This window comes from Pieris brassicae, unplaced genomic scaffold (genome assembly GCF_905147105.1).
Source record: "Pieris brassicae unplaced genomic scaffold, ilPieBrab1.1, whole genome shotgun sequence".
In the NCBI taxonomy this organism is placed as follows: domain Eukaryota; kingdom Metazoa; phylum Arthropoda; class Insecta; order Lepidoptera; family Pieridae; genus Pieris; species Pieris brassicae.
This window is the reverse complement of record NW_025576203.1, coordinates 19,084-34,499: the sequence shown is the minus strand read 5'-3', so window position 1 is coordinate 34,499 and position 15,416 is coordinate 19,084. Positions and strand designations below refer to the sequence as shown.

Sequence of the window (15,416 nt, the reverse complement as noted above, 5' to 3'; positions counted from 1 at the left end):
GTATCTTGTTTGTATTTAAATTTTCTTAAAATTTCAATACATAAGTCATAAAAATTCTTAAAAGGCCGGCAACACACTCACGAATACTTCGACATTAAGCGTGTACGTTAACGGGGGTATCAGTTAACATCAGATAAGGCTCCTGCCCGTTAACACCTGTTCTATAAGAAATACTAATAAATAATATTCTTATTTGTATTTATTGTAATAAAACAACGTGACTGAGCGAGTACCGGAAAAGAACTGAACTTTATTTTCTAAAGACAAAAGTAAAGAATCTCATAGACAACATTTGATGACACTCTGGTACAAGATGTCGCTAGTAGTAGGTACATCTATATTTTGCTATTTATAATACTCCCACTCAAAATATAGATACTATATAAACAAAAGAAACAATTACACTTTAACAATACCTAAAGTATTCAAATGTTTATAATGTTTTACAGCAGCGAGACTTTTTGTAAACAAATCTGCAGGCATATTTGATGTACATAGATAATTAACACTTATAATGTTTTCATTAATTAATTCTCTACAATAATGATATCTGACATCAATATGCTTCGTTTTATTATGGAATACAGGGTTTAACAACAATTTCTGTGCGCTCATACTATCATTATATAAAATGATCTTATACATCCTTTTAGTAAGTTCAAATTGTAAATTTCTCAAATAAACTGCCTCTTTGCAGGCTTCTGATATGGATACATATTCAGATTCGGTACTAGAAAGTGTAATACATTTTTGCTTACTACAACTCCAAGATATAACAGACCCAGACAAAGTATAACAAAATCCTGAATATGATTTCCTATCATTAACATCACTGCACCAGTCTGCATCAACATAACCTTCAATGTTTGCATTTTTGCCCTTACTATATTTTAAACCTAAATCTTTTGTCCCTTTCAAATACCTTAAAATTCTTTTGGCATAAACCCATTGTTGTTCAGTATTACAATTATTGAATTGACTTAAATATGACACTGCATAAGCTATATCGGGTCGTGTGAGCACAACCAAATACATTAGGCTCCCGATAAGCTGCTGATAGGGATTTTGATTACTACAATCATTTTCCTTCTTACATTTTAAGTTGACCTCCATTGGAGTATTCACAGTGTTACAATCAACCATATTGAACTTAGTCAACAATCTATCAATATATTTTTCTTGACTTAAAGTCACAGTACAATTATTATTTTGTTTATCAAATACAACTGACATGCCAAGACATTCCTTTACAATTCCCAAGTCTTTTAATACAAAAATCTTATTCAACATATCCTTAAGATTACTAGTTTCATTTCTATCATTTGAGAATACAAAGAAATCATCGACATATAATGTCACGATGGTTTTACTGCTGCCAGCAAATTTTGTATATAAACATGACTCTATTTGGGACTTAATATAACCATTAGCTAACATGCAACCATCCACTTTCTTATGCCATGCACGAGATGCCTGTTTGAGACCATATATAGATTTGGTCAATTTTAAAACTTTATTATTTGGACAGACATAACCTAAAGGCTTTTGCATATATATTGTCTCAGACAGATCTCCATTTAAGAAAGCAGTTTTCACATCAAGATGTGTTACTTCTAGGTTGAACTGCACTGATAATGCGAATAATAACCTAAGTGTTGTATGCCGTACTACTGGAGAAAATGTTTCACTATAGTCCACACCATATTTTTGACTACACCCTTTAGCCACAAGTCTGGCTCGATAGCGGACATTATTTTCACTATGACACTTTTTTTTTAGAACCCACTTGCACTTAACTATATTGCCACTTGCAGGAATATCAACAACTTCCCATGCTTTGTTGTCTTCAAAGCTTTTCAGCTCTTCTTTCACTGCCTGTTCCCATTGCTCCTTCTCTGGTCCCCTTTGTGCTTCTTCTAATGTCAGTTCATCACTAAAATATTCATTACACTGTTCTGTGCACATATATCCAAACCTTTCTGGTTTTTGTCTCACCCGTTGTGACTTTGATGTGGTTTCTGGTTGCTGTTCTTCCTCAGATGTCATGGACTCCTCCTCTGGTACATAGGTTTCATCCATGTCATTCGTTAAAATGAATGAATCCTCTCCATCATGGTCTGACACCTCTCCCACTGAAGATGTATGTGGACTATTTTCTGTTGGTTTGTCTTCTACCACTTCCATTTCAATCATATTTTCTTGATGAGATAACTTTTCATTTATGAAGACAACATCTCGACTGGTTATAATAGCCTTTGTTGAAGGATTGTATAACCTATACCCTTTGACATCCTCAGGGTAACCAACCAGTATGCATTGTTCTGATTTCTTGTCCCACTTACGTCTTCTCTCCTTGGGTATATGTCTCATGACAGTACTACCAAAAATCCTTAAATGACTGAGGTTGGGTTTGCCTCCTGTCCACAACTCGTACGGTGTACAGTGGTTCAATCCACCTTTTACAATTCTATTTTGTAAATAGACTGCTGTGTTAATGGCTTCAGCCCAAAATTCCTTGCCTAATCTTGCATCAAATAAAAGGCATCTTGCTTTCTCGATCAGAGTCCTATTCATACATTCACAAAGCCCGTTTTGCTCAGGAGTATAGGGATTGGTTCTTTGATGAATTATACCCAGTTTCTTCAAATAATTATCAAAATCTCTGTTACAGAACTCTGTGCCATTATCACTTTTTATTTTACAAGTATTTTTATTTTATTTGACGTTGAATTCTCAACTCTTGCTTTATATTCTTTAAAATATTGTAAAGTCTCATTTTTACCTTTTAAAAAATAAACATATGTCATGCTGCTGTGATCATCAACAAAAATGAGAAAGTACCTTGATCCTCCTAGCGATACATTCTCCATTGGGCCACATATATCACTGTGTACTATTTCCAATAGCTTAGTACTCCTGTTCCCTTTATTATCGAAGGGCAACCGACTTTGCTTTCCTTCACAGCACACTATACAGTTGGACTTGTTGATGTCGGCCTTCTCAGTTAATTTGACCCCCTCCACAGCATCCTGCATTTTATTCATGTTATCACTGTTGACATGTCCCAATCTACGATGCCAAACTTCTGGAGACTGCTGTTGCTGCCACCAAACAAGATGAAGTATTTAGTTTATAAACTCCATTTATAAGTGATACAGTCGCTACTAGAGTGTCCTGTTTATTAAATATCTCGCATCCATCGCTTGTAAAATACACCTTGTTACCCTGCCTTATCAGTTGGCTTACTGACAATAAGTTGGTAGATAATTTGGGCACACACAACACTTTTTCAACAGTTATGTTAAAGTCACATCCTTCAGTTGATGTTGTTATGTTTACTTTTCCACAACACAACACTGGGATTTTATTCTGGTTAGCAACCATGATTTCCTTGGTGAACCCAGAATAACATTCGTCGACCATCCAATCTTTATTGCTTGTCAAATGCGAACTTGACCCAGAGTCGACATACCAGTCACTCTTGTCAAATATTCTGCTAAAAAACACGGCACTGAATGCATTACTTGTTTTTGACGATTTATTTTCAGAATTCTTATAAGATTTATCTTTTTTTTTTTTTTTTTTCCCCTTTCTTGGCCTGCACGGTTTGTGCGTCAGCCATGCAAAAAAGTTAGGAAGTGTGTTATTAGATTTATTTTATTGGTTTGGAAATTGGATCGGAATTTTGAAAAGGATCAGATAAATTAGGTATATAATAAGTACATAAATGATTATAATTTTATATTGTTATGAAAAATGAAACTGGCTAAAATTCTATATACATCAATATTTATATTAGATAGAAGGATAGAGATTGAAGTAGGAAAAGGAATTTTAATGGACAAAAGCGAGGAAATAAAAGCGGAACGGTCATGTTGAGGACAGGCAAAAGATTTATCTTTATAAGTGCATTGATTACGGTAGTGGCCATGTTGTTTACAATTATAACATTTGACGTGTTGTTTTTCTTTGACAGATGTCGACATTCGTTCATTCTCACCATCTTTCTTGTACATAGACTGTGTACTCTTTACACTCTTTGATTTTTGATTCTTGCGGAAACAAGCAAACGCATTGTTGGCATCACTGTCTTCCGGTTCAATGTCCATCAATTTCCCTTTAATGGCGTCGGTTGTGATTATCAAGCCCGAATGCTCGATTGCCATTATCATGGGCATATATTTTTCAGATAATCCAGCCAACATGATAGATCCGATCCACTCATCACTTATGCCAAAACCCGTACCTTGTAATTTCTGACCAGCTTCAACAATTTGTGTTACATATGACGTCATCGAAGTGCAATTTTCTAATCGAATAGAAATTAAATTCCTCAGAAGACTTATTTTTCTTGTAAATCCCGAGTCATCGAATAACATCTTCAATTTATCCCACAATTCTTTCGATGTTGCTACATTCTTTATATGAACATAAAGAGCCGGGTCAATTGTTAGAATCAACTTCGCTTTTGTTCTCGCATCGTCTGCAGCTGCTGGAGCAACGTTGGGCTCAGGTTTGATACACCCAACCATTCCCTCTAAGACAAGGAAATTTTCTGCTGCGAAACACCATTCACTGTAATTTTCACGCCCTTTCAGTTTCGGCACACTAATGTGATAGTTCGAACTGGACGCCATTACTGATGCCTGACGCGACACAATAAATCTGCACAACTCAACACACTTAGTCCTATTCTGCCACGAATTATTATTATCGATAATGTCCTGATAATCAATAATTATACTGTCGCGAGAACTAAGTACTTTTTATGAGCCAGGAGCGGCCTGGGCCCATAACCTGTAATAAAACAATGTGACTGAGCGAGTACCGGAAAAGAACTGAACTTTATTTTCTAAATACAAAAGTAAAGAATCTCATAGACAACATTTGATGACACTCTGGTACAAGATGTCGCTAGTAGTAGGTACATCTATATTTTGCTATTTATAATATTTATCTTCAAATAAGTCATACAAATTCTTAATAGGCCGGCAACGCACTCGCGAACTTGACATTAAGATTGTCCACGGACAATCTGTTCGTTTACCACCTGTTCCTAGAAAAACAGTAATAAGTAATAATCTTTTTAATATTTCAGTTTACTATAAATTACAATTTTTAAGTTTAAAAATTCTTAAAAGGCCTGCAACATACTCGCGAACATTGCGAGTGTGCAGTAACGGCGGTATCAGTTAAGATCATATAAGGCTCGTGTCCGTTACCCCTGTTCCATAAAAAATGTAATTGGTTATAATCTTGTTTGTATTTAAATTTTCTTAAAATTTCAATACATAAGTCATAAAAATTCTTAAAAGGCCGGCAACACACTCGCGAACCCTTCGACATTAAGCGTGTACGTTAACGGGGGGTATCGGTTAACATCAGATAAGGCTCCTGCCCGTTAACCCCTGTTCTATAAGAAATACTAATAAATAATATTCTTGTTTGTATTTAACTTCAAATAAGTCATACAAATTCTTAATAGGCCGGCAACGCACTCGCGAACTTGACATTGAGATTGTCCACGGAAAATCCGTTCGTTAACCACCTGTTCCATGAAAAACAGTAATAATCTTGTTAATATTTCAGTTTTCTATAAATTACAATTTTCAATTTCAAAAAATCTTAAAAGGCCTGCAACACACTCGCAAACATTGAGAGTGTGCATTAACGGCGGTATCAGTTAAGAACTGTTGTAATTCTTGTTAGGGCACGATAATTATACACACAGTATCCGTAATAAAGAAATATATTTACTGTTTAACTTGGAAGTGATATGTCTGCTTCCACTGCTGCTGCTGCTACCACGATACACATTGGAATGAAACAGAAATGACCTGGAGCAGAGTGAGGTAAAGACAATTTGGCGCCTCGACAAGATGGCGGCTCGATCGCTCATTCAAATGACAGGAAAAAGTCAATACAATGATTAATTTTTGCAATATTACTCAAATAAATCAACATGCCCCCTCAAAAATTAATTCTTGTACAAATCAAATGCCTAAACAGAACTATATAACTTCCAAGCGAGTCTGGGAAAATACAAAAATAATGATCCAACATTTGTTGCTCGGATAAGGGAAAACCCAGAAAAACCTTATCAGATCATTTCATCATCTTAAATTCGATACATTATATACATTACATATAATTATCAGAACACAATGAATATAACAGAATAATTAAATTAATAACAAATAATAGCCAACTCATTAAATATTATAATTGTAAACCCATGTTTCTCCTCATTTCATGAAACGTAACCGCTGGTAATGGTTTTGTTAACGCATCTGCAAGTTGTTGACCTGTGTGAATGTTTTTTAGCTTTATCACATTTTTCTCTATTTGTTCCCTAGAAAAATGATATTTAATATCTATATGTTTTGTCCGCTTATGATTAGTCGGATTATTTGCTATGCTTATACAGCTGTTATTGTCTTCATATATTACAATAGGAGTGGATACATCAATATGAATACTCCTTACCAAAGATTTAAGCCATAAAGGCTTCATATAAGGCCATATACTCAGCCGCTGTGGAGGAGGCTGCTACTGACTATTGTTTCTTTGTTGTCCAGGTTATTGAACAATGTTGAAACAATTTAAATATATACCCGGTTGTACTCTTTCTATCATTTACATCATTACCTCCCCAATCGGAGTCCACATACCCAGTTAAGATGTTATTATATTCACACCTTTTATAACATAATTTAAAATCAGTTGTGCCTTTTAAATATCTAAGCACTTTTTTGAGGCATTGCCACAATTCTTTATTATTTTAATTTGTGTACCTACTTAATATATTAACGCTAGTGCTTAAGTCAGGTCGAGTACATAACATTATATACATTAGACAACCAATTAAATTGCGACATGGAGCAGTGTAATTTTTTTCTGAGTTTAGTGCTTCATAATTGAGTTTACTATCCATAGGAGTAGTTGCAGGTTTTTGTTGCAATCCTGCATGCAAAATTTATTTAAAACTGTTTTAATATAAGCACTTTGATCTAACATTATCATATCATCGCAACGAGTTATTTTAATTCCAAGAAATAATTTAATTTCATGTAAATCTGTCATTTTAAATTTACTCATTAAATATATTTTAAAACTGTTTATTGTATTTACATTAGCACTCACTATTACCAAATCATCAACATAAAGTACCACATATATATTTTTCTGTATATCTCCTTTATTTAGTATATAAATACATCTATCTACTGATGAATTCTGAAAACCCTCCCGCCTAAGAGACTGTTCAAAAATTTCAAACCAGTATCTAGCGGCTTGCTTTAGCCCATATAATGCTTTATTTAATTTACACACATAACCATTTTTGCAAGACACCCCTTCTGGAACTTTCATATATATTTCTTCCTGTAGTACCCCCTTTAGAAATGCAGTTTTTACGTCCATGTGATGTACAAGTAAATTATATTGATTAGCAAAAGCAATAATAAATCTAAAACTAGCTATTCTTGCAACAGGTGCAAAAGTCTCATTATAGTCTATGAGATATTCCTGGCTAAAAGCCCTAGCAACGAGTCGAGCTTTATAGCGTAAAGGCTTTCCGAATTCATCATTTTTTATATTAAACATCCATTTGCAATCTATAATATTTTTGTTATCTGGCCGTGGTACTAAAGTCCAATTTTTTATTTAAAAATAGAGAATTTAATTGCACCTTCCCAATGAACTCTATCGTCTCGTGTTTTAAACTGAAAGATCATCAGAATGTGCATTTGGTTGTTCAAATTCGACGATGTCATGGTTAGTTTTGCGAATTTTCTGAGGAACTTCATAATCATCAGATTTACAGGTATCTGATTTATATCTGTCAGTTTTTTGAGACTTTATTGACTTTGAAATGTTGTCAATGTTAACATTATCATGAGAATTTACTATATTCTCTTCAGGTCGCAACGCAGGCCTGGATTGAAGTAATTTGTCTCATCTACTATGACATCTCTGACAGTAATAAATATTTCGCATTTAGGATTCCAAACTTTATAACCGTTTGGTTCGTATCCCACAAGAATACCTTTCCATGACTTAACATCGAATTTTGTCTTATATAACTTATCATGCACATAAACTGTTGAACCAAAAAAATTAAAATATTTTATTTGTGGTTTTTTGTTATGCCACATTTACGAATTCAATCATCATGTAAGTAATTTATATATTATTTAACATTGTACATTATAGTATGAAGTTGTAATAATTTTAAGCAGCATTATTTTCTTTAGGTGACGTAATTGGTGAATAATATCGTAATTGAAAAGGATATTTCTCTTTAAATGTACAAGCTGTGTGTGATGCAGAAATAAAATATATTAATGTTGTTCCCCATGGCCTGGTGCCGCTCATGATGCAACAACTTTTGTAAACTCAGTTCTACAAGTTAATTCAAATTTATTGATAAGAAGGTAGAACTTGATAAATGTGCCAACTAAATTAACAGGTATATTTGTTTATAGCTTAATATCGTACAGGTCTACTGAGAAATCACTGGATGGTTGTTAATAGTGCTTACTCAAATATACCTTATTCATTAACACCATTTCTCTGACTGACCAGAGATATGATGAAGTACACATTAAGAATAGGAATACTATAGAGAGGTAAATATATAGTATAATTTAGAGTATTAATAATTATACTATGTCAAAAAGTTGCAAGATATGTGACCCAAATGAAACATGATGTAAGGTTAAAATATTTGTCTTTTTCGGAGAATTTGGAGTATGGAAATGTCGCTTTAACATTGTATTTATTACTAGCTTAAGTTCAAGCTATTGTTATTGCCACAGCTGTTATGCAAAATATTTGTAAGGATTATAATTTGTAGATATACCGGCAGAAGTTTTAGTTCCAACACTTGATACAGTTTCAAGTCAAGAAGTTAATGAAGGAAATCAAGACATAACTGAAAGAACAAGCTTTATTTATTATTTTGGAAAATTAATATATTCTTCTTAATTCTAGCAGAAACAAACATGTTGTATTTAAATGTCCTTTTGTACATATAAAATACTAGTACTTATTTTTCTTAGAAGAAAGTTAGTTAAAATTTTAATAAGTTATGTCGTTAATCTACCTATAAAATTAAATTATTATTTATCATAACCATGTAATGTAATGAAATATTAGGAAAAATAAATAAAACATAACATAATATAAAATTTATTTCATTATACTCTTATATATTACTAATATGTAATCCAATGTTATAAACAAATGTTATAAATGTAAACCAATGAAAATGTTAAAACCATCAACTTCAACTTCAACGAACATTAAAAAAACAGAACTGGTACAATTGGTTCAGGCTTTGTATAGTTATGCGCTTACCTATACATTCTGCGATTCATTTTTTATATTATAGATGACACTGATGACAAAGGCACTCTTCTCGGTTGCTGGAATGAGAGATAAGTTTCATTAGGTTAGAAAATTATGGTTCCCGAAACTAAGAGCCTTCTGAAAAGCGGTCACCACGTTCGAGTAGTCCACAGGAAAACAAATATGATGCCAAACTCATTGCCGTTAATAATTTTTCCTAACGTTTTAAATATGATAGCAAACGATGGAAAGCCATTAAATAAATTGACCAGGAAACCGTGTAAGCCTTCGCCCCATCGCCAAAGTTCTTTAGTAATTTTAGTAAGATGAGGAAATTGAATTGAATCACTATACATTTCTTAACAAAAGTCAACCGATTTAATTTAATTTATAGGTTGGTCTGACGCACGATACCATTGTAAGTCCGGTAAAACTATCGATGGTTAAAATATTTACGCTCTAGACCCTTCGTGTAAAACCAGCCATATTCTGCTGCTGGACAGGCAGAGGTAGGCACGTAAGCCATCTAATTGTGCGAGATTTTGAAAAATTTGTTTATTATTATCATATTAACAGATTTAAGTTCTACATTTTATTATATACCCAAGAATTTACAAGAATTTCATTACTCTTTTCAGTATTTACAATAAATCCTTTAGCTTCAAGAAGTGTTCTAGCGTCCTGAATATTTTGTAAACATTCAGTGTAGCTGGAGGACATAAACTTAATATTTCTTGTGTTAGCTTCTAATATTAATTTAATTATTCTAAATTCTAAACATTTTTATGAAACATATTCTTAAGAATCTTGCTACAAGTGCGCATGTGCAATAGTTACTCATTTGACTCGTTCGGTTGTTTACGAGTTGTTACGAATGGACTCGACCATTTTCCCGAAGTGGGATGGTCGAGTCGGAGGAGGGAGTTGTGATTATAAAAGAGGTTGTGACACATGCGCAGGGGCCACTTTCGCTTCCGACCGCCGACCCGTGCGGATGTCTGCTCCAGTGCTCTCTCCGTGTGAGTCATCAGTGCTGTAGTGCCATCTCGCTCGCTCCGTGTGAGTCATCGCCGCTTGCCAGTGCGCACGCGCTGTCCGACCGCTGCCTTGCTGCCCTCTCATTGGTCAGTCCGATCGCTGCCTTGCTGCCTGCCGCCCTCTCATTGGTCGCTTCGCTTCAATTTATGAACGCGGGTTTACCTGCGGCCCTCAGATAGCCACCTAACGGTGCCAAACGGTTATCTGTCGGTTAACGCCTTGTGCGGGAGTTTTTTTGTTGTAATTTATAGATTGTTCGAATTTGCTTTGTTCAGTCTCTGAATATAGTTTACTTTTAGGAACATCGCTGACCAAGAAAAAGGTATTTTATAACCTTTTATCCACGATAATAGAGTTGTATCACAAGTAATAAGTGAATAACATTCTTTGATAAACTACCAGTGAGCGCGAGGTGGCGCGCGCGGCGCTGGACGCGACTGCCTATAGTAGGCTGTGAGCAAGCTCCTTCATCCTGGATTCCCCTTTTGCCTATGATTAAATTCTTTTTTACCTTCTTTGTCCTTTTCTGATTTTGATGCGAGCTTGTAGTCAACTAATCGCTTACTGAATAGGTACTTGTATACCTATGTTCCTTGAAGTTGTTCTTTTAGATCTTTTAAGGCTATATAGAATAAAGTTGTGTCGTGTGACTGAGTCTTGGTATTGTGTGTCACATTGGAATCCGCATCCATAAGTAATTTTAATAGGTACATATTTCTTGTTTCCGCAGACAAGAACACTGTGAGTGGCCTCTGCTAAACAAGAAGTAGCTGTAGCATTTGGTTTCATTTGAAACCTGCGTCCTATATTAATCCTGTTTGAGATTGCGGTCTTTTCCTCTGGGTTCAAATTGGGTGCATTGATTAGAATATTTAGATAAAAGTTGTAAAGTGTAAGCTTACTGCAAGATCAAACTGTATGTCTTCACCTGGAGTATTAGACTTTGATGGATCTTCTCCCGATACCTGCAGCAGTTCATTGTCTCATCCAGCGACAAGTGGTCGTTAGGGCGGCGGCCGTGCGTTACCTGTTACGCGACGCTTTTGGTTATGTACGCCTTCGTTCGAGGATACTGGCTTGGATGGGTACTTTTTTGATATTAAAAAAGTACAGGATAATACAGAATTAGATAATACAGAAAGTTACAAACAATGAAAAAAAAATTTTCAGCTATAAATTTCATTTTAAAATCCACAACAGACCTTATGCAATCCAACTTTTTCAAAATTCCAGTAAGCAAATTTTTTTTTTTTACTAATGATTTATTATTTTATAACCTGACCTGAAATAACATAAATCAAAACTTACTTTAACTCATCCGAGTAAGGATTAAGCCTTCTGCCAGATGACCTAGTAAGTCTGGGCATCGCAGCAAATTCCTCGCCAGGACTAGTCAGCCCACTAGGACCAGCAACCGGTTCGTCAAGGATCGGCGCAGAAGAGGAGGCCGTGACAAGCGGCTAATTTGAGTCCAACACTTGCACTTCACTTAACTCTTCAAACAATGGGCTTCGGAGACGCCATGGTAGTCAAACGTTGTAAGTTTATAGGAGTACGTAAAACGATTTCTACTGCAAGGGTGACAAACGATGACTGGACGCCATTAAACAAAATGAATGGCTTAAAACAAATTTAGTGATCACCAAAAAGTATCGATACCCGAGTAGTATCGATATTTTCAATAACTTTTGTACTATCTACAAAACAAATATGGGCATTTAAACCGATGATCCATATTAGAAAGTTTAATGTCGATACCAGAGTAGTATCGATACTTTGAAAATTTTCGGAACCCTACACTAAGTGATTGACGTTTGACATCAATTATTTGTCAAATATATTTTGTAATTGCGTGTTACTTACCAATTTGTGTGAAAAGTTTTAATAAATGTATCTCATGAACCGTAAGTTTGCGCAACCTAAATCTTTGCAAAACTCTTTCTTTTAGTGAGTACTATCTACAAAAAAATGGGCATTTAAATCGACGGTCCATATTGGAAAGATTATCCAAAACAGCTTCACTATTAACTATGTCTATTGAATACTTTATTTTTAGTGTTAAAGTTTGGGCTAAATTTTGTTTTCCTAATGGTGATGGGACATCCATTGAATCATTAAAAACAGTGAATGCCCAGAATAGGATACTATGTGAAAATCATTTGAATGAATCTTCATTTACCAGCAGCGATAGGAAAAGACTTAACAAGTTAGATTAAGAGTGAATAGAGGAGGATATAGACCAATTAAAAAACAAACATTGTAGTCCATATAGAGCAAGTTATGACATCCAAGTGAGTATTTACATTCATATTCTACCTAAGTCAAATAGACAAATTTTTATAGTCATGCTTTTTTACATAGAGGTAGGTAGGCAGTACATTTCTGACACACATCTAGGTGATATATGGATGATTAAAAGTTTTCTATTTTCTCCATCCACTTATTGGATTTGTTATCTTTTTCGAATTTTTTATTCAATTATTTTTGTATATTTTCCAGGAACCATCAACTAGCAAAGGTATTTTGTAGGACTTGGACGTGAAAAAGTTCAGTGAACTTACACCTCAAAAGCAAACACTGTCTAAGAGATGCAGAAAAAATCTATCTGAAATAGTGAGGCTCTGAAAAAAGTTTCAAGGTGATAAAAACTCCAAAAGATCTATATTAAGTGTACTAACATCAAACGAACCTAGCAATGAAATATTAAAAAGCACATTAAATAATTCATTTTCTTTACTATTACAAAGCCAACTGAAAAACTTTATAAGAAAATTAACTGGAATGAGATGGACACTGGATGATAAAGTGAACGTCTTGAGCATCTATAAGAAATCAAACTTTTGTTTTATATTATTGATTAGGTTATTTTGAAAGAAAATATTTTTTTAACTGGATTATTATACATAATTATAAGTTTATAATAATACAAATAGTTTTAATCCGGTATAAAAAATTGGTTTCTTTCAATGTGTAAAAGCTATGTTAACCAAAGACAATACTAGGTTATTTTGTCAGCTCTCACAAAAGCTCTCACGAAATCACAAAAGACCAAGATGTCAATGATAATTTATGTAAAATGGCTTTTGATGAAATGTCAATAAGAAAAAATCTGACATATAACGTAAAACTCAATGCTAAGGCCGTACTAGTGTGATAGCAAACCATAGTCGAACTTTCATGGTTATCGGTGTTCGAAAATGCTGGAAACAGCCAATAGCATTTTACTTCTCAGGAGATTGTGACACAGCAGACAAGTCAGCAGCTCTTGTCGAGGAGGTAACCACTTCTTTAGAATATTATACAAAATGTGGTTGAATATTAATTTTTACAAATTTACATTGGCTTGTTTGCTTCTGTGCATGTTTAAAGATTTAATTTTTTTTAAACGGTATTTCCAATTTACACTAGATATACAAATAAACAGAAAACTAAACATAGGTTGGTGTAATAATTTAATTAATTGAACAGCGGAAAGATATTAAAACTTTTTTATGACTTATTTATCCATTGAACCATGACCATCCATTGACATATTTCCCTGCATCGAGTAGTTGTTAGTATTGCCTTATTGCCTAATTAAAATAACTAATAATTGATGTACCTCTGCTGTACCATATTTATTTTCTTATTGCCGCTTGACCTGTGATTGGTTAAAATAATGCATTAATTGTTTTGAGAATAAGATCATAACCTTCCATTGCAGGTACAGTAAAGTGGAGCCACATAGAGGAGTTTTATAATAAAGATCGCGAGAATCCCAACCGTGTTTGCTCCAGCTTTAACCCAGCACCACTTACAACCAGTACAGAATGGCAAAAAGAAAATCAAAGAGCGCCTAGCAGATCAAATTTTAAGCCATTCGGTTGCAGTTGGAATATTTGCCAAAGTAAGTTTCAAAATTTTATTGAAAAGTACTTCCGTCCGCGATGGCCTCCTAAACTACTGAACCGATTTTAAATTAAATTGGCACACCGTGAGCGGTCTGGTCCAACTTAAGAGATAGGGTAGCTTAGATCTTTAATTATAGTCGCAATTTTATTTTATTGCAAATTATTTGTCTATAATTAATTGACAGTCACAATTATTCGACTGAATTGAGTAAGTGATCAATAGATGGCACTGCTATGGTAAACCGACAAACGTGTCATATAAGCTACAATTCAATATCATGATTACCACGTGTTATTGAGGCTAAAGTATGAACTTTTTTAATTTTTGGTGTTAGCCAACCACGTGTTACTTAGACCGAAGTGTAAATCAAATTCAAATTATAATACAGTGAAATTATTCTTTCGTGTCACGGTATTAAGGCTAACTAAAACCACATTCTATGGCAGCTAGTAATTATATAATTTATTTTACCTTCAGATGAATGATGACAAGACGCCCCTGGAACAACTGTCGCTGGACAAGCTTTTCGACTGAACGGAGATTCGACCGACAGGAAAGAGGTATAAACACTTATTATAATAATACTTGACATCTGTAATTGTGGATGAGATCCAAACCCCACGTCGGTCCAATTAAAAACTAGCTTAGGCAATTAGTAGCAGCGTTTTTAATACGCTGAAATTATTATTCTTCGAAGACACTAAACCTAGCTGCGCAACTGAATATCCCTGTAACAGCCAGGTGGAACCTCCAACCTCCCAGGGAAATTAAGTGGCATCGCCGACTCAGCTACGCCTACGTCTGGCTATGCTCTCGGGGTGTAACTCCCATGATTTAGTTAATCGTTATGAAACGAATAACTGTATGAAGAAGAGAGTGCCTGCGTCTGGCTATGCTCTCGGAGTGTAACTCCCATGATTTAGTTAATCGTTATGAAACGAATAACTGTATGAAGAAGAGAGTGCCTGCGTCTGGCTATGCTCTCGGGGTGTAACTCCCATGATTTAGTTAATCGTTATGAAACGAATAACTGTATGAAGAAGAGAGTGCCTGCGTCTGGCTATGCTCTCGGAGTGTAACTCCCATGATTTAGTTAATCGTTATGAAACGAATAACTGTATGAAGAAGAGAGTGCC

General features: G+C 34.5%; 3 long non-coding RNA genes across 5 annotated transcripts; 2 read left to right on the top strand and 1 right to left on the bottom strand.

Moving 5' to 3' along the window:
• The first annotated feature begins 7,597 nt into the window (after positions 1-7,597).
• On the top strand, positions 7,598-8,917 carry LOC123719739. Its single transcript, XR_006755809.1, has 3 exons — positions 7,598-8,175; positions 8,256-8,630; positions 8,858-8,917. It is a non-coding gene; the product is annotated as an uncharacterized LOC123719739 (long non-coding RNA).
• Positions 8,918-9,388: 471 nt separating this feature from the next.
• Positions 9,389-11,578, bottom strand: LOC123719738. Its single transcript, XR_006755808.1, has 2 exons — positions 11,292-11,578; positions 9,389-9,428 (listed from the first exon to the last, which is right to left on the bottom strand). It is a non-coding gene; the product is annotated as an uncharacterized LOC123719738 (long non-coding RNA).
• A 634-nt stretch (positions 11,579-12,212) lies between these two features.
• LOC123719737 lies at positions 12,213-14,872 on the top strand. Of its 3 annotated transcripts, none has more exons than XR_006755805.1 (6): positions 12,213-12,336; positions 12,446-12,680; positions 12,889-13,027; positions 13,622-13,665; positions 14,093-14,275; positions 14,758-14,872. It is a non-coding gene; the product is annotated as an uncharacterized LOC123719737 (long non-coding RNA). The 3 variants fall into 3 exon arrangements; XR_006755806.1 differs by having other exon boundaries at positions 12,237-12,293; XR_006755807.1 differs by lacking the exon at positions 13,622-13,665.
• Positions 14,873-15,416: the final 544 nt, after the last annotated feature.